This window comes from Dromiciops gliroides, chromosome 3 (assembly GCF_019393635.1).
Source record: "Dromiciops gliroides isolate mDroGli1 chromosome 3, mDroGli1.pri, whole genome shotgun sequence".
Classification (NCBI taxonomy): Eukaryota; Metazoa; Chordata; class Mammalia; order Microbiotheria; family Microbiotheriidae; genus Dromiciops; species Dromiciops gliroides.
The window spans coordinates 261112088-261132778 of record NC_057863.1 but is presented as its reverse complement, the minus strand read 5'-3'; the positions used below and the strand labels follow the sequence as shown (position 1 = coordinate 261132778).

General features: G+C 36.2%; 1 pseudogene; it reads left to right on the top strand.

Moving 5' to 3' along the window:
• Nucleotides 1-49: 49 nt before the first annotated feature.
• Nucleotides 50-7768, top strand: LOC122747434 (annotated as a pseudogene).
• Nucleotides 7769-20691: the final 12923 nt, after the last annotated feature.

Here is a 20691-nt window from a genome sequence, read left to right as displayed (position 1 = left end):
AAGACAATTTAATATTCTTCCTGATCCAAAACTCCATTAATGTGCTAAAATGGAGGATACAATATTGAATAACAAGTGCAAGTTGGTGTTATTTTCTGTTGAGTTAGTATGTGATAATTGGGAAGATAAGATAAGGATTCAGACTGATGAGTAGGTGAATTTATTCCCTAACAAATATGTAATACTAGTTCATTTGAATTTCTTTCATATTTCTGCTGTTATGAGAGAATTAAAAAATTTTGATACCCAGTATACCTTCTCTTTAAGTTCCTGTCAAAAAATCTGCCTAGAACAAGCACAAAATACAATACTCATTATTTCTATGACTTCTAAACTGGGTAGAGTATTCTCTGAATGACAACAAAAATTACTGTTTGAGATAGTGTTGTAGAGAGGAGTACTGGATTGGGACACCGGTGACCTGAGATCTAGTTCCTGATATGTTGCTAGATAACATGACCTTAGACAGGGGGGGCAGCTAGGTGGTGCAATGACTGAAGCACTGGCCCTGGATTCAGGAGTACCTGAGTTCAAATCCGGCTTCAGACACTTGATACTAGCTGTGTGACCCTGGGCAAGTCACTTAACCCCCCATTGCCCTGCAAAAAAACAAAAAAACAAAACCCAAAAAACCAAAACATGACCTTAGACAAGTCACTTCAACTCCAATATACAAAAGAAGGCTGTACAGCAACATGGACCCTGTGGGCTGGAGATGTGACATAGAATCATGCCCAGAACACTCTTTCCTGACAGGGCAGTTATTAGAGTTGTTTCCCTGGGAAATGAAGCAAGTTGTATTAATACCTGAAAAGAATAGCAGAAATGGAGGATTGTAAATAGTTCCAGGGAGCAGAAAGGCAGTATGAAATTGTGAAAAGTGCTATACATTATATCAGAGAATCTCGTTTGGATGAGATGAATGACTTTGGAAACATGGATGACTTTGGAAAAGTCACTTAACCTCTCAGAACCTTAGTTCCCCCACCTATTAAGATGATTGAGTTGAACCAGATGACTTCTGAGGTCCTTTCCAAGCAATACTGAGAAGTAAATGCTTATAAACACCAACTGTTAGGAGACAAGGAGGGCACAAGAAGCAGAGAAACAGATGACAGTCACAGGGAACAGCAGATGAGGACACCTATTGAGAGTGGTTGGATGTGAAAGTTACCCCTGGGTTCTGAGTCAAGATGGCTTAGTGAGGAAGCAACACAGTGCAACTCTCCCATATTTCACCTCTAAACCAACATATAACTGCCTCTGAACTCACCAAGGAACAGGGAAATAATCTACCAGCCTGACAGGAAAGGTCTGTCTTATGTGGGTGTGAGGGAAGTGAGGTCCAGGAGCAGTAGCAACATAAACAACTTCTGGGCTCACAGCAGAGGCCTACAACAGACCTCTGAGCCTTCTGGACAGTAGTGAAACCCCACCCAAGCAGGTCAGCAACAGATTCCCACCCCTGTGACTTCCCAGTAGACAATTTCCAGAGCAAATCCAGCCCCAGGGATTTAGCAGATTGCAACAAAGTTACTATTCAAGGGCTTGTTAACAGAGTAACAGGTTACCATATCAACCCAACAACAGGTTGCCACCACAGGACCTGAAGATCAATGGGATCACTCCTCCGGCCCGGCTGACACAAAATGAGTAAAAAAAAAACAATGAAAAAAGTTTGACTATTGATAGCTACTTCAATAAAAGGAAATCTCAAGACACAAATATAGAGGAAGGTAGTAACAAAATGACTACAGGTGAACCTTCAAAGAAAAGTACAAATTGGTCTCAGGCCCTAAATTAATTCCTGGAAGAGCTTAAAAAGGACTTTGAAATCTAATTAGGGAGTTCGAGGAAAGACTGGAAGTCATGCAGCAGAACCATGAAAAATAAATACAAAATAATAATATGAAAATACAAAAAATTACTGAGGAAAATAATCCCCTAAGGAACAGATGGCCAAATGGAAAAGTAATTACAAAAAGTAAATTAAGAAAATAATTCTTTAAAACTTAAAATTGAACAAATGGAAACTAGCAACTCTATAAGACACTGAGATTCAGTAAAACAAAATCAGAAAAGCCAAAAAAATAGGAGAAAATGTAAAATTTCTCATAAAAAAGGAAACTGACCTAGAGAATAGATCCAGAAAAAATAATTTAATAATTATTGGACTACCTGAAAGATATGACCAAAAAATGGACAATATATTTCAAGAAATTATCAAGGAAAATTGCCCTGAAATATTAGAACCAGATGGCAAAATAGATATTGAAAGAATCCACTGATCACCACCTAAAAGAGATCCCCAAATGAAAACTCCCAGGAATATCATAGCCAAATTTCAAAACTCACAGCTCAAAGAAAAGGTATTACAAGCAACCAAAAAGAAACAATTCATATACCATGGAGTGACAGTCAGAATTACACAGGACTTGGCAATTTCCATATTAAAGAATTGCAGGGCTTAGAATATAATATACCAGAAGGCAAAGGAGTTAGCTTTACAACCAAAAATTACATACCCAGCAAAATTGAGTATAATCTTTCAGGGAAAAAATGGATATTTAATGAAATAGAGGATTTAAAGCATTTTTTTTTTAGTAAAAGGCCAGAGTTAAATGGGAAATTTGACTTCCAAATAAAAGATTCAAGGGAAACATAAGTATATGGTTCAAGTGAAACATAAAAAGGTAAAAAAAGAAACAAGAAAGAAAAGCTGTAAGAAATTTAATAAGGTGACACTATTTCTAGTTCTGTATGATAAAATAATATTTGTAATTCTCAAGAACATTATTGTAAAAGTAATTTTAATGCAATTAGGAGTATATGTAAAGAGCTTATGGTCATAAGGTAATATTTAAGGTATGAATATTTGTAAGTCTAAAAAATGTAATATAAGAATGAATAGAAAGAGTATATGTAGACAGAGGGTATGATCATAAGGTGTCATTGATGATATAACACCATAGAAAATAAAATAGAGGGCTAAAAAGAAATTGAATGGAATTAGTAGGAATGGAAAAACTGAATTGGGTGAACACACACATACACAAAGAGGCATATAAAAACAAACAAACTAACTGATCGATTGATTGATTGTCATAATTGAGGGGAAGATATGGGACATGGACAAAGATTAAACCTCACTCTCATCAAAGTTGGCACAGAGAGGGAACAACAAATACACTCAGTTTGATATAGAAATCTACCTTACCCTATAGGGAAGTTCAGATAGGGATGGTAATAATGGAGGGGGGAGGGGGAACTGATATGGGGGAGGGGACATTGGGGAAGGCAGTGATCATAGGTAAGGCAGTTGTGGGAAAGGAGAGAGTACAGGGTCAGAATGGGAAGGATGAGCAAATGAAAAATAGCATGGAGAGATACACGCAGGGTGAATATAGAGAGTTGGAGAGGGATCTATTATGCTTTAGCCGAAGCAAGGAAAGCAGGGGTAGCAATTATAATTTCAGACAGAACAGAGGCAAAAATGGATCTAGTTGGGGGAAATGGGGAGGGAAACTATATTTTGCTGAGGGATGCCATGGACAACGAAGTCATATCAATACTTAACATGTATATGCCAAGTGGTATAGCATGTGAGTTTTTGAAAGAGAAGTTGAATGAGTTAAAAAATCTCTAGGACCAGATGGGTCCACAAGTGAACTTCTACCAAACTTTTAAAGAACAATTAATCCCAATACTATATAAATTATTTGAAAAAAATAATAGCATCAAAAAAGCTTGGAAAGACATGTATGAAATGATGTATTGCGAAGTAAGCAGAACCAAGATAATACCTACACAGAGACAGCAATATTGTTTGATGAAGAACTGTGAATGACTTGACTATTATCAGTAATGCAATGATCCAAGTCAATCCCAAAGAAATATTGATGGAACATACTATCCACCTCCAGGGAAAGAACTAATATTGATGGAACAGTTTGGGGCATGCTATTTTTCACATTCTTTCATTAAGTGACAAATATGGTGATTTTTCCATCATCATTTATGTATAACCCCGTATAAAATTCTTTACCACTTCAGGGAGATGGGAGGGGAGGGGGCAAGGGATAGATAGAGATGGAAATAGAAAATATAAATAAAAATATTTAATCTGGAAAGGTGGGGGAGGGGTATGCTGGGAAGGGTACGGGAGGTATATATGTATTTATACATGCATACACACATACATATATATGTTGTGTATTTATGAGTTATTTAGGTATTATTTTTATAGTAATTATATTTAAACAAACTTGTCATATAAATTATTTATATTAATTGATATGTATTTGTTACTTATAAAACAGTTATTTAAGGAATTAAAATACTAAATTACATGTTTTAGAACATGTCTAAGTATATATAAATGTAATAATGTAGAAAATTAACATTGTATATGTCATATATGTGTCTGTGTATATTATATCTATGTTTGATATATGTATAAAATATAATTACATATCACAAATAAAAGAAAAAAGAAAGAAAGTTACCTAAATGAGGAATGCTGCTCAGTCATATAAAAGAGCCATGAGAAGGAACTCCATTGTGAAGGAAGAAACCCAACCTGCCTGCTTATGGAGCCTTAGCTGGGATCGTCAGAGAGATGAAACAGGTCTCTGAGAAAGAGTCCCCCACTGATGAGTACTGCTACTCTCTTTTAAAAATTTTTAATTATTTATTTTTAATTTAAGGAATAAAAGAAGCATTTCCACAACATGAAACTGCAAATCTATTATCTATAACTTGTTATTCCTTTTCAATAAATAATTTCATGTATTTTTTTCTTTTCTTCCCTCCTCCCCATTCTAAAGATAGCTATCAAATGCAAAAATGTGTATGCATGCACATACATAGAATCATCCTATATATAATTTTAATTATCAGTTCTTTCTCTAATGTAGACAATGTGTTCCCTCATATGTCCTTTCCTGGGGCTCAGATGTATGCCCTGTATCCATTAAAATGTAAATAAAATTAAAATGGATGTTTATCAGGCAGTGTGATAGGGTGAACCAGTGATTATCCTTGACATCAGACACTGAAGCTTTTGGATTTGGGTGAGATCAATAAGGCAGAGAAGTGGGGTTTCTCAAAGTGTGTCAGGTTTTTTTTATAAGGAGGAAGCCTCTGACACAAGTGTAAAATAAATGGCTCGGATTAGATAAGTTTTCTGTGATTATAACATATTCAGGAGCATAGCACAGCTATTGGAGTTCCTCACCATGCATTTTCTTCATACTCTTCTGGATCATATTCTGGCATTCCATGTCATTGAATAGAATGCTTGAGTTAGTTCAATTGTTTTAAGCCATGTGTGAGTATTGTGTTTATACAATAATTTGGTTTTATGAGAGTGTAGGAAGCATAGAGATTGGGTCAATGTATCAAATTTCTTTGTATTCTCCATAGGAAATAGAGCAATGATCAATAAGCATTCGATGACTTGATTGGGGGCAAGGGGAGCAGAAGCTAAAATGCACATAAATCTCGCAAAAATGTTGGTTCATTTAGATGAACTTACTGGGCAAGTTTAGATATTGAAAAATATTCAATTTCCACTTTGTTGTCAAGCTATCCCTAGTCTTGGGAAAAGGGAGTAAATGATATACACACTAAAATTTTAACAGCACATTTAAAAAATTTTAAGAGAAACACCTTTGGGACCATTTCATTCTATCACCCCTGCCCCCATCCCTTTAACAGTAATGGAAAGAGTACTGGGTTTAGAATCAGAAGACCTGGGTTCAAATTCTGACTTATTTACTTACCTGGGACAAGTAACATGGAGCAAGTCACGAAACTTTCTGGGCCTATTTTCTTTTCCTTTTGTAAAATTATAGTGCTGGGTTGGATTGTCTTTAGATTGCTTTTATGATTGCTTTCAACTCTAAATTCTATAGCTCATCCTCTGCTGCTGAGGGACAGATGGGCACTAAGTGATAGAAAAGTGAAACTACTATTCTGATCATGATTGATCTGTCCTAATAAGACAGAAGGAGGAAAGGAGGTCTTTAGAGATATTTTTTCCCCATTCCTAAAATCTTTTGCAGAAAGTCATCAGATGGAGGGGTGGCTAGGTGGTGCAGCGGAAAGAGCACTGGCCCTGGATTCAGGAGGACCTGAGTTCAAATGCGCCCTCAGACACTTGACACTTACTAGCTGTGTGACCCTGGGCAAGTCACTTAACCCCCATTGCCCTGCCAAAAAAAAAAAGTCATCAGATGGTTATTTTAAATATTGCCCCAAAAGAAATTATTTCCTATTCCCCTTCCTCTTAGGAACACTGTGGCTACAATCCTAAAAACAAAATATGGAATAATAACATGGTCACGATATGATGTAGTAGTATAGAGGATAAATTGGAGGGCAAGTAGACTGTAAGAGCAATTCAGAGGCTATTGAAATAGTTTACACAGTAAGTACAAATGATAGGAGAGAGGAGAAAAGGTCTTAGACAATTCCTTTAAGAAATCCTCATTTAAGACTAGAGGAAGAGCATTTGAAGAAGGCTAGGGAGGAATGGTTATATTTGTAAGTAAGAAGTCTATGTGAGGGCCAGCTAGATGGCACAGTGGTTAAAGCACCGGCCCTGGATTTAGGAGTACCTCAGTTCAAATCTGGCCTCAGACACTTGACACTTACTAGCTGTGTGACCCTGGGCAAGTCACTTAACCCCCATTGCCTGCAAAAAAAAAAAAAAGAAGTCTATGTGAAGAACTCCTCCCTTCCTTTCTTCTACTCCCTCCCTCCCACCACGAGTTTACCACCTTTTAAGTGTTAATAATGCCTATTAAAATTGAATGTACTTACATTCTCCTCCCTCCCCAAACCACCTTGTAAATCATTTACCAGCACACCCCTGTGTTCATTTGTGACAAAATACCTCTATCTGTGTGTATATAAGAAACTTTCCTTAAGCATGGAAATAAAGAAGAAATGTTCATGCATATTTCTCAAGATTATGAAGTCCTTTCTGATGCAAAGAAAAGAGATTTAACAAAGGTGTTCCCCAATTCATATTTTTTTCATATTTTAATATACTATTTTTTCCACCTTTGCAACATCTCTCGAATAAGGCCCCTTCCCTTCTCCGACACTACTACCACTCTAGTACAAGCACATTGCCATCCTCCAGGCTCTCATTCCATGGTGAAGGTGATCAAGAGACAGGACTAGACCTTGAAGATACTATTGTTTTGGATCAGGACAATGCTTTATTTACATAATGAGTTATGGAACTTATAATGTGTAGTGATTATGTAGTTGCTTGAAGCACTGGATGACTTTCAGAAAGCAATATCAATTCTTGAAAATAGAACTGCAGTCATCACTTCTTATATTGGATCTTTTTTTTTTTTTTTTTGGTGAGGCAATTGGGGTTAAGTGACTTGCCCAGGGCCACACAGCTAGTGTTAAGTGTCTGAGGCCAGATTTGAACTCAGGTCCTCCTGAATCCAGGGCCGGTGCTCTATCCATTGCACCACCTAGCTGCCCCTAGTCATCACTTCTTATCCAGGTTAGATCGTCAAACAGAGAGAGATCAAATGTGTGTTGAATGAAGGCGTGCCAATTTACAGTAGACTACATGAGAAAGGTAGTTTAATAACTGAATTTAAGGGAAATTTCCCAGAGAATAACTTTCTTTCGTCAAATAAGCTATTTGTTGGAAAAGTTGTTGCTTGAAAGAAAAGAAGTAGAAGAGACAAAACACATGGATGAGGTAGAAAACTTTGATTCATATCAAGAAAAGTAGACACCAGTGCAATGAAGCATCATTTCAGAGTGATGTTTACTGTTAAACCTCTTAGGGCCAGTGAATACTCTTCATTGTAATTCTGGTTGTTGTAGACAACAGTGAAAGAGTAGAGTACAGTTTATTTACCATTAACACTACTTGCTATAGTTTGTGTTACAATGTTCAATTATAGCTGTGTTATAAAAATTAATGAAGTCAATAATATAAAATTATGACAATAATTTCTAAGATTCGATATATAAGATAATTTAGAAGTTTTACTTATTTCCTTATAGAAAAGAAGACCCCCAAACATTTTTAAATTTATATGTATATATATATATATATATATGTGTGTGTGTGTATAGTATAGTTATAGGTGCATATGTACATGTATATGTATATACATATGTGTGTATAGGTGATATATGTATATTATGTGTGTGTACACACACATCTATGTATGCAGTGGCTTAGACTTCGATTGATTGTTAATTAACTAAATGTATATAAGTATCTAAAATTAAAGTCATGTACTGAAGTTGCCATCAAAAAAGGGGAATTGTATCAAAGGTTGAAGAAGATAAAGATACAATCAGGAAAAGAACCATTAGTTTTGGTAATCAGAACTTTGGAGAAAACTCTTTTAGAAGACTTATGGTAACAACCAAACTTCAAGAATTCATTAGTGAGTAGTTCATATAGAAATGGAAGTAGCAAGTATAGACTCTTTTGGAATTTGGCTATCAATGGAAGGCAAAAGAGACTGATGGTTTTGAGAAAGAAGTAAAGTTATAAAGGAAAAATTTGATTAATTTTTTTTAGTGAGGCAATTGGGTTTAAGTGACTTGCCTAGGGTCACACAGCTTCTAAGTGTTAAGTGTCTGAGGCTGGATTTGAACTCAGGTACTCCTGATTCCAGGGCTGGTGCTCTATCCACTGCGCCACCTAGCTGCCCCCATTTATTTTTTTAGGATAGAAAAAATATAAATTTAATATGTTTATAGGGTGAGTGGAAGGAGTGAATGAAGAGAGAGGTTGAAGCTATATGAAAGAGTATTACTGATTGAGAGAGCAATGGGAATTAGGAGGGAATCTAATCAATAAGCATATTTGGAGAATTTCTTTTCTTTTATATGCATCTAAGAAATTACGTTAGCCATGTAAGCTATCTTAAAAAGTGATTGTCCTTATGGCCCAGGGTTGGGGTCACATGCACATCTTACCATATAAAACTGGCACTAAACCACAGACTTTGACTCCAAACTAGAGTAACTGTACTTGTCTATTTCAATTACACAGTAAATGGTGCATTAATTATCCATCCAACAGAGAAATAGGCTTATTTTCAGGATGTATATGACACTTAATATTAATATACCATATTGTTTTTAATTCTTAGTGTAGTCATTTCCTAATCAATCATGCCTATGGAGGACTTTATAGATATGGATAATAGAAAACCATAGATTATCTGCTAATCTGGGTTAGGTCAGTTCCCTGCCAATCAGCTGCTGTGCTTTTCAGCTGTTTTAAGATCACTGTTGAACCTGGCAATATAATTTTCTACACAACAGTGACTGCATCCCAGCTGCTTAATGGCTTCCAAAACCTTTGGAGATGATAAGGACATAAATATATGTAGTTTGCCTTGGCAAATCAATATACAGTGTGTTGGCAGAATGCCTACCATTTTGTAAAAAAAAAAAAAAATTAGCCAAGAGTTTAGTCAAAGAAAGATGAATGCTGTTCAAAAATACAACTCTGTGTCTAAGTAATATGACTTGCAGAGAAGTCTTCATACTACTTGAATACCAGTTTGTCATGCCACCAATTGACTTAGAAGCTTTGACAAATCACTTAAACTTGCCATACCTCAATTTTCATATCTGCCAGTGGTCTGGACCTATTCCTACCATGAAGGAACAAGACAAATGAGATTATATAGCAAAATATTTGAGCATATTCGAGTCAATTCATTCAATCCAACAAAAATTTATTAAGTGCCTACAATGTGGAAAGCAGTGTGCTAGATTCTTAGGATACAAAGACAACTTAATGAAACAAAATTTGTCCTGAATTAATTTACAATCCACAGGTGGATGATGGAGGTAAGGGTGGGAACAGGATGCAAAATATAACCTCATGAGCAAATACAAAGGATATATAAAGACATTCAAAGTAATTTCAACTGAGAGAAAGTCCTTACAAATAGGCAAATCAGGAAAGGTAGAAGAAGGAGGAAAGGAAGGAATATGTTCCAAATACAGGGGACCATCTGTGAAAAGTATAGATATAGGTTATGGAAGGTTTTATATTAGGAGCAGCAATTTTCTGCCTTCCCTGCTTCCAAAAAAAAGGAGAAACACTATTGTCAAATAAAACTTTTCTTTGCATGAGAAAGCACTTCTTTAACTTGAGAAATCTATTTTTAACATTTCTCTTACTTATGTGGTTTGATTGGAACAGAGAGCACATTAAAAATATTATGAATTAGAGCCAAAAAGGGAGATGGGAATTAACTTTTGATGGACTTTAAGTGACAGAATGAAAATTATGTATTTTATCCTAGAAGCAATAGGGAGCCACTGAAGATTTTTGAGCATAAGAGTGACAGTTAAATGATTAAACATATTCTCATGCTTTAAGAACATCAGCATGACAGCTGGGAGTAGGATTGTAAAGGTAAGAGAATGGGAACAGAGTCACTAATTAGGTGATTACTGTAATAGTCCAAATGAAAAGTGATGAGAGCCAAGGATAGAGATTGTGCGAAGTTTATCTTGAAGAAGCACATTGAAGTCACCAACAATTATTGTCTTATTATGTTACTGTCCATTAATTCAATAAAACATTAATTATCTAATATGTATAAGGCACTCTGATATCTTCTGGAGATACAAAGAGGAAAACAAAATATTCCCTACCCTGAAGAAATTTACAATCTACTGGAAGGATACAAAATGAACACAGTAAAGAAATACAAAATAATAAGAATTAATTTAAATAGGGAGAGAACACTAATGATTAGGGTGAAGAGGAAATCAGTACAGGTCTCATGTAGGCCATAAGCTGTACATTAAAGGAAAATTCAGAGATTCTTTGAGTTAGAGGTGAGGGGGAAGTATATTCTAGGCATGATGAACTAGTTGGACAAAGGCAGCATGGTAAGATACAAAATGGGGATATCAGAAATAGCCTGATGACCAATTTTATTAGAACAAAGAGTTTATAAATCATAATCATAAATTAAGACCAGATTGTAGAGGCTTTTAAATGTAAGGCTAAGTATATTGATTTTTTTCCCTAGAGGCATTAAATAGCTATAAATGATTTTTGAGTAAGATAAGGGTATAGGGGCAGCTAGGTGGCGTAGTGGATAGAGCACCAGCCCTGGATTCAGTAGGACCCGAGTTCAAATCCAACCTCAGACACTTGACACTAGCTTTGTGACCCTGGGCAAGTCACTTAACCACAATTGCCCCCCCACCACGCACACATAAAAGATAAGGGTATGGACACACCAGTTTTTTAGAAACATCAATTTCGCATCTATGAGGAAGATAATTTGGAGAAAGGAGAGTTTGAAGGTAGGAGACCAGAATTTAATTCAATAGCTAACATGAAAAGTGATAAAGGCACCCTCTGTAAGTGGAAAGAAAAGGAGAGGTGTTAGAGATGTCGTAGAGGTACACTGATATTTGGCAAGTGACAGTATGGGACTGAAAGAGAGGAAGAGTAAAAGATGATACCAATATTGCAAAGCTAGGTAACTGGAAGGATGGTACTGCCACTAACACAAATGGGGAAGTTTAAAGGAGAGTTGGATTTAGGGAGCAAATACCTAAGTTCTGTTATGGACACATTGAGTTTGAACTCCTAAAAGGAGATCCACATGGAAATGACCATCAGGCAGTTGGTAAAATGGACTTGAAACTTAGGAGAGGGTTTAGGCTGCATATTTAAATATCAGAATAAATGAGTTTGTTGAAGATAGAATTTCTATGGTTTTGCCCATCGATATTTGTGCATAGGGACAAGACTTGTGATATCATTGGTAAAGGGAGAGGAAATTCTTGCTTTTTTTTGCTTTTTTTTTTTTTAAGTGAGGCAATTGGGGTTAAGTGACTTGCCCAGGGTCACACAGCTAGTAAGTGTCAAGTGTATGAGGCCGGATTTGAACTCAGGTACTCCTGACTCCAGGGCCGGTGCTCTATCCACTGTGCCACCTAGCTGCCCCCAAGGAAATTCTTTCTATCAATACAGGTTAAAATCTTCTCTGTACCTTGTAATCTTAGAGAGTTGGTTATATGCAGAGCTGTCACACTCAAAGCCGGTAAAACTCTTCAGTGTGACCAGAATCAGATTAAAATATAATGGAAAATATTTGACAAAATTAATAATAATGTACAACACAGATAATATTAATTTGTAATTTTTCTAAGTCAATATTCATCCATTTCTATTTGAGTTTGACACCACTGGGCACTGACTGTTTAAGTAACTTGCTTACGGTAGCAGCAAGTCTGCATCAGAGGTGAAATTGAGCACAGGTCATTCTGGCTCTGAGACTAGCTCTCTAGTCACTCTGCTATGCCATCTATCCACTTTGCTGTGTCACATAAAAAAGCATCACCTAAATATTACATATAAATGCTACAGAGGCATTGCATTGACGAATACAGTATCAGGTATATATGCCACTGAAGCAATAAAATTTTGTTTCCATGCAATTATTACCCTGAAACCAGGATCTTGAAAGGAACAAATTGCTTTACACATTACTATAACTGATAACTTTGACAGGTGCAATAGCAGCATAACAACCCTTTTCACTCACCTCCAGAGAAGTCTCATGTTTAAATTAAAACTGGTTTAGCTTATCAGGCAAGCAAACATCTCCATGTTATCCTGCACATAAAGCTTATGAATTATTCCAACCAGATAAATTAAGGAACTGGATCATAAAAGATAAAGAAAATGATCTGTTTTTTTGTTTTTTTCCTAGCTCATCATTCTCTTCTTTGAATGAAGTCATGAACTCAAATTCCCATCTGATATAATGAAAATCTCTTGCTTTCAGGAGTTGTTACTCTTTTTAAGGAAGACAGATATTTGAAACCTTTATAACTGGTCTTCAATTTACCTTCCCAAGCTTATTTCCTATTGTTTCAGCCCAGCTGGACTATTAATCATTCTAGAACATAGATTTGGGATTTTGGGGGGGGGATGGGTAAAATTAGATGGTCACTGATGCCCCTTTTAACTCTAAATTTCTGTGGTTCTGTGATCCTTTTTCATGATTTTATGTTTCCATGGCTTTGCTTATACTGTCTCTACCCCCACCCAATCTGAAATTCCCTTCATTTAAAATGTCCTATTCCAGATCTCTGCCTCTTGACAAAGTTAATCTCAAATGCCATCTATTTCATGAAATCTTCCCAGATCACCCTAAATACACATAACACATAAGGATTTCTCTTATTAAACTAATAATTTTGCATCATTACAATGTAGAAAATTAATACTAGATTTAGAATCAGAGGACCTGAATCTGGGTTCCTTTTCTATTATTTATCAGGTCTATGACCTTGGCTATTTAAGTCATTTACTCTCTCTGAACCTCAGTTTCCTCATCTTATAATGCAGAATCAATCATTCTTTTCTCATATACTGCACAGGGTCATAGTGGGAATAAAATGAGATAATGAATAGAAGACAGTGTGAGATAGTGAAAAGAATAGAATAAAAAATCGGTTGTGTTCAAACTTTAGTTCAATGACCTGTGTGACTTTAGGAAAGTCATTTAAAATCTCTATTCTTCATCTGTAAAATTAAGAGGTTGAACTAATGACCTTTAAATATAACAATCCTATTTTTAAAACAACTATTTAAAGTTATAAATGAAATTCTACCTGAAGTTATATTAATGGGAATTATTATTCAAATAGATGCATATTTCTAATCTACACTATTAGATTTAAAAATTCTTTTAGTGCAGGAATAAGGTCTTATTCATCTTTCTGTCCATTCTAGTACCAATCCAGTGCTTTGTCCATAATAGATGTCCAATCCCCATCACCATCAATAACAACTGCTATCGGGGGCAGCTAGGTGGTGCAGTGGATAAAGCACCAGACCTGGATTCAGGAGGACCTGAGTTCAAATCTGGCCTCAGACACTTGACACTTACTAGCTGTGCGACCCTAGGCAAGTCACTTGACCCTCATTGCCCCGCAAAAAAAAAAAAAAGAAAAAGAAAGAAAGAAAGGAAGGAAGGAAGGAAGGAAGGAAGGAAGGAAGGAAGGAAGGAAGGAAGGAAGGAAGGAAGGAAGGAAGGAAGGAAGAAAAGAAAAAAGTAACAACTGCTGTCATACTGCCACCTACAAGCAATCAGGCAAACTAGATTGAGTGCCCTGAGAAAGAAATGGAAGGTGTCATTTGCTAGATTGGGCAGACCATGATCACCACATTGAATGATGCTTCCCCTCAGACTGTGGTGGAGATAGCCCAGGACTCCAGGGCCAAGAGACCCAGGATTAGCAATGTGATCCTCTGCTTTAAGCCAGGTCACCCACGACCATTGTGCAGGGAAACAACCTTTGTGCAGACATGGCCTGTTGTTGTTTGTCCTTTATTCTCAAAGAGGACCATGAGTGATGTCATGGCTTCCAGTGAATTGGATTTAAGTAAGGGAGGGCTGTGCAAGGTCACCAACCTCATTCTCTCCTCCAGAGCCATCTGTGTTCACTGGCAAGAGATATACATAATACATACATACATATATGTATGTGTGTATATATATGTATATGTGTGTGTGTGTATATGTATATATATCAGGATGACTGGAGATGGCCTTGGATGTTTTTTAGGCAATTGGACTTCAGTGACTTGCCCAGGGTCACACAGTCAGTCACACACCTAGTCATTATTTGAAGTGAGATTTGAACTTAGGTTCTCCGAACTTCAAGGCCAGTAATCGATCCACTGCACCACCTAGTTGCCCCACAGACAAGGCCTAGCAATATGACCTTTCCAGGTTCTGCTGCTTCTACCTCAGCAGCTACTTAACACCTAAGGAAAAAAATCTTGAGACCAAAGTTCTTGACATTGCCAAATGGTCCAGAATTTTAAAAAATGTTTATCAATGGAAATGACATTAAAGAATATATTTTACCATCTGTTTTGCTAGTGCATCTTAATAATTATTGAGTCATTTAATCTAACTTGCAGCTAAAAACATACTTTATGTGTTATCTCCCCCATTAGAATGTGGACTCCTTGAGAGCAGAATCTATCTTGCTTTTCTAATTTTATCTTTAGCCCTTAGCACAGTGCTTTGCATATACTAAGCACTTAAATGCTTTTTAATTCATTCATTAATTCAATAAATGTCTATTGAATTTAACTATGTATAAAGTATGAATATAAAGCAATGACCATCCTGGTCTCATTGGTGTCATTAAAAATTCTGTGGAAGATATTAATTGGTTTCTCTTTTCTGCCCACCTGCAAGATATCAGTTTACCTTTCTAGGCAAAGGAAGCCAGCGTGCTGTTTAATTTATTGCCACTATAACAAGGAATCCAATGACTGTAACAAGTGAAAGTCTGGGAAAATAGAGCTTTAAATTTTCTAATTCTTCAGAAAATATACCTTCATCCATCGGGAAGATAAAATATTCAACCAAATTGAAGCACTTTGGGCAGAATATTCAACTGTGTTCCTTTTAACTTCTATTCTATCTTTGGTAAACCTAACATTTCCCCACTTCTATTCTCTCCCCATCAGAATTTTCTTTATATTACAGAATGTGATTATGTTGTCCCTCTAATGATTCTCCATTGTCTACTAATTTCAAACTCCTTAGTCCTCTACAATCTGATACCATTTCACTTCTTCAATATCATTTCATATTACTTCCTCCCTAGTACTTTATGTTCCAGCTAGACAGTCATTTACTAGTCCCTGAATATGCCATGCACTTTCCCAGCTCCATAACTTCGGTCACATTGTTTTCTATGACTTAAATGTGTCACCCCCTATCTTTTTCCTTGTTGAATTTCTATCTGTCCTGTAAATCCAAACTCAAATGCTGCCTCTTACATAAGGGTCTTTGTTGATCCCTTAGGTCTTGCATAGCACTTTATACCTTTCATCACTTATCATTAATTTCCATTACACTTATTTTGAAAAAGTTTCATGTACTTTTACTAGTCTATAAAATACTCTGTGAGGGATGAAGCCATTGTATCTCACCCAGAATTTAGTAAAACTTTCTGTATATAGCAGATATTTAATGAATATTTCATGAATAGAATTGTATCAAAATTTTGCTCCCTTTCCTTACCCTGGTGCCCTTCCCCCACCCCCTTCCCTCATTCTTATTGGCTGCTTCCTCAGGTTCCAGGAAACAGGGAGCTTTTGAAGAGAACAAATGAACTTCAAATGTTCTTAGTAGGACTGAGCTCTAGGTTGCAAAGAATTCAATATCCAGTCATATGAAATACCTCTCCAGCTAAGTAAAATGAGCACAAGACTTCCTTTGGGTTCCATAACTAGATGTCTCTATGACATAAACTAGATTCCTTTTAAATACCTGTCAAAGAAGCTCCAATATGATTCCAACACCATGGGGACTAGGGAAAGCATATTGGGAAAGATCACTCTAAAAAAAAGTTAAATAAACATTGTTTTAGGAGCTTGGGAAGAATTCCAGAACACTAAACTTTACTTTGTTCAAAAAACCCCTGACTTCAACTTCAGAGTCAGAAAGGTAAATATCTATCTGGATTATATTACAATGTCTCTCCTTCCCCAGACACTAGGGGATGCTAGAGTAAGGCAATGGAAGGAATGCCATGAAGAGATTTGGCATTAAAAATCAGACCAGAGAACATGGTCTTTCACTCTACAAACATTAATCATAGCAAACTCAGGTAATCTAGAGCCCTTTAAAATGTTTTTTTAGTGTAAAAATACCCCTTCCAATCCAGAACTCATTATCAATGCGTGGTTAAGTAATTTTCCTTAGTTTTAGTTAACAAGGAAATAAATCATTTTGGGGGCATCTGGAGAGGATCCCCTGCAGATCTCAAAAGTCTCTATTAACCAGCAGTTGTAAAGAATTACTTGAGGCACTGAGAGTAAATTACTGGTCTCTGGACCACATAGCTATCTTGGGTCAGAGGTAGAATACTTAAATTATACCACATTGTCTCTCAAGCAATCATCTTCCCACAACCCCCAAATTTGAAAAAAAAATCTAATATAATGCTAAAACATTTTAAAGTCTAGATGGAATTTATCTTTTGTGGAATTTTAAGCATATTATAAATCTATTTTTCTTAACAAGAGCCATGTGAGGTTAAATGTGACCTCTTGTAGAATATGAACCACAGAAAAGGGAACAAAGCTTTTTCTCTGAGTTACACAGTCAACTGATAGATTTCTTTTATTTTTTGTTTTCATAGTCTCTTTTTTATTTATTTTTTTCCATAAAAGTATTTTATTATTTTCCAGTTACACGTAGAGATATTTTGCAACATTTGTTTTTATAAGATTTCTAGTTTCAATTTTTTCTCCCTCCCTCCCCTCCTTCCCTCCTCTCCAAGACAGCTAGCAATCCAATATAGGTTATATATGTACAATCACATTAAACATATTTCTTCATTAATTATGCTATGCAAGAAGAATCAGAGCAAAAAGAAAAAACCTCAAAAAAGAAAACAAAAAAAAATAGAGATAGTATGGTTCAATCAGCATCTAGATTCCATAGTTCTTTTTTTTCTGGATTTGGAGAGCATTTTCCATCATGAGTCCTTTGGAACTATCTTGGACCATTGTATTGCCGAGAAGAGTCAAGTCCATCACAGTTGATCAACACACAATGTTGCTGATACTGGGTACAATGTTCTCCTGGTTCTGCTCACTTCATTCAGCATCCATTCCTATAAGCCTTTCCAGGTTTCTCTGAAATCCACCTGCCCATTGTTTCTTACAGCACAATAGTATTCCATTACATTCATATACCACAACTTGTTCAATCATTCCCCAGTTGATGGGCAATCTGTCAATTTCCAATTCCTTGCCACCACAAAAAGAAAAGCTATAAATATTTTTGTCCATGTGAGTCCTTATCCCTTTTTTGTGATTTCTTTGGGAAAAAGACCCAAAAGTGGTATTGCTGGGTCAAAGGGTATGCACAGCTTTATAGCCCTTTGGGAATAATTCCAAATTGCTCTCCAGAATGGTTGGATCAATTCACAGCTCCACCAACAATGCATTACTGTTACAATTTTTCAACAGTTTATCCAACATTTATTATTTTCCTTTTTTGACATATTAGCCAATCTGATAGGTGTGAGGTGGTACCTCAGATTTGTTTTAATTTGCATTTCTCTAATCAATAGTGATTTAGAGCATTTTGTCATATGACAATAGATAGCTTTTATTTCTTCATCAGAAAACTGCCTGTTCATATCCTTTGACCATTTCTCAATTGAAGAATAACTTGGATGATAGATTTCCTTTAAATAGGGCTTTAATCCTAATTCTCTAGAATCAAGTTACTGGGGAACCTAGAGTTCAGTATTGGTGTATTTGCACAAGACTTCTCATTTGTGTAAAGAATAATTATCAGAGAGACTGTAAGCATACATGAACAGTAGAGTTGGTGAAAGCTTGACTGAGAAGAGATCTTCTTGCTCTTTGGCTTTGGGAGGACACATATGGTTCCAGGCTTCCCTCAGCATGAAACCCTGGGGGAGAGAGAGAGAGAAAAGATTTTAGGAAGTCACATATAGAAGATGTGGTGATTCAGTGTCCTTGATTGCCAGCTTTTCTTCCCTGATAGTTTAGCAAATTTTCCCATTTGGATAAACCTGGGGGATTCTCTCTCCCTCTCTTTCTTTTTGTTGAGCTAGTAGGAAAGGTCATTCAGTCTAATATATTCTAATTTGAATAATTTCTCTGATTTCTGTTTGATATCTACATGGATAGATGGATTTGGTATTTACTTTTTATAGTCTTCTCTCTAACTAACATTTGGTAGGGAAGGGAGGTAAGCTTTTTGGATATAAGCTTGGAGCATTCTGTTAAAAAGAAAATTCCTTGTTCAGTCTTTCATCCTGATTAATGAGGCAAAAATTGGACAAAAAGAATTAAAAGGAGTTTATTAAAAATACATCAAGGTAGCAACACACTGAGGGACTGATCATTGGAGGTCAGCAAAAGTTTCAAGATAGAACCAACTTTTATTGCTAACTTTCATAATGAGACAAAGGCAATTTGGAGAGGTCCAAGTCAGCAAAAGGGGATGAGCCATTTCACCTCAGCATCTTCCCAATTGCTGACATGTGGTCCTACTCCTGACAGGTAGGACCTACGTAATGGTAGTAAGGTAATACAAGTAATACAAAAACTGAGGATTGGGTGATACCACCTTCAACAGAGCCTCCCTCAACACTGGTTTACAAGTAGGACTGGGAACAATGGGTCATTGAGTCAGCATAACTTTCAATACTTCCCCTTTAAGAACAGTGACCAGAACATCAGCCTGAAACTAAGAATTAAATCGTTTCCCCTACACCTGAGATATTTGGAGGGGAGTTTTATTTAGATAGAATTCTAGTTTGGTATACCCTCTCTGAGGAGAGCAAAAGGACTAGCTTGGTGACCCTTTTCTTTCGCTTCCCTCCAAATAAGAACCAAAATCTACCTTGGAGAGGAGTGGATATTTCAGTGATATCTACTCAAACCTCCCTCTGAGCTGCATTTAGACAAATCCATGGGCATATATACTTAACCTACATGGGCAAAACACACACACACACACACACACACACATACACATATATGCATACACCTTACAAACAAAAAACGTGTAGTATGGACTAGGTAGCTTCTACCTCTGACATTCTAACTCCACCTCATATTTTTATAGCACCTTGCAGTTTACAAAGCAATTTCCCATACATCATCTCATTTTATATTTAGAAAAAACTCTATGAGGCAGTGAAGGGCCATTATTATTATCCTACTTTTGTAAATAAGGTGCTTGAGGGCCAGACCAATTAAGTGATTTGTTCAATATTTTATAGTCATTAATGACAGAGCCAAGACGAAAGCACAGGTCTTTACATTCCTGGGTTAATACTTGGAGTCAGATGATCTGTTTTAAATCTTAGTTCTGACTGTGAGGCCATGAGCAAGCCAATTCAATTGTCTAGGCTTCCATAATCTCATCTATAAAATGGAGATACTAATTGCATTACTCATTTAATAATGTGTGTGTGGGAGTGTCTGATCTCAGCTGTATGACCTTGGGCAAGTCACTTGCTCTCTGTGAGCCTCAGTTTCTTTATTGCTCCATCAGTAAACATTTATCAAATTCTTTCAGGCACCATGCTAGGTAATGTGTGCTAGGATATAAGAGCAAAAGAAAAGCAGTATTTGCTTTAAAAAAAAAAAACATTCTAACATGGGAGACAATATATATAGGTATATAGAACTCATACCAAATAGATTTTACATATATACATATATATATACATACATATATATATACACACACATACTCTCTCTAAATATATGTATTTATGAATGTGTGTATGTGTGTATATATATATGTACATATACATATATAGTAAGGGCTAAAATTCTAGCTAGTCTGTCTAAAATATCTAATGTGTGGTCGCCAATAAATTATAAGCTTTAGCAAGAGTTTAGACTTTTAAGCATTTATTAAGGAGAATAAGAATTTGGTGAAGAGAGAGAAAGAGGCCTAGATTCAGCTGTCTATCTCAGGGAGCCAATGTCTCCAACTCCTCTCCCCTCTGAGGTTCTCCAGAAAGAGATCGAGAGAGCAAACCTCGCGTCTTTTATGGACACTACCCACAAGCAAACGTCACTTCCTGATGCCAAGGAAAACCGCATGGCTT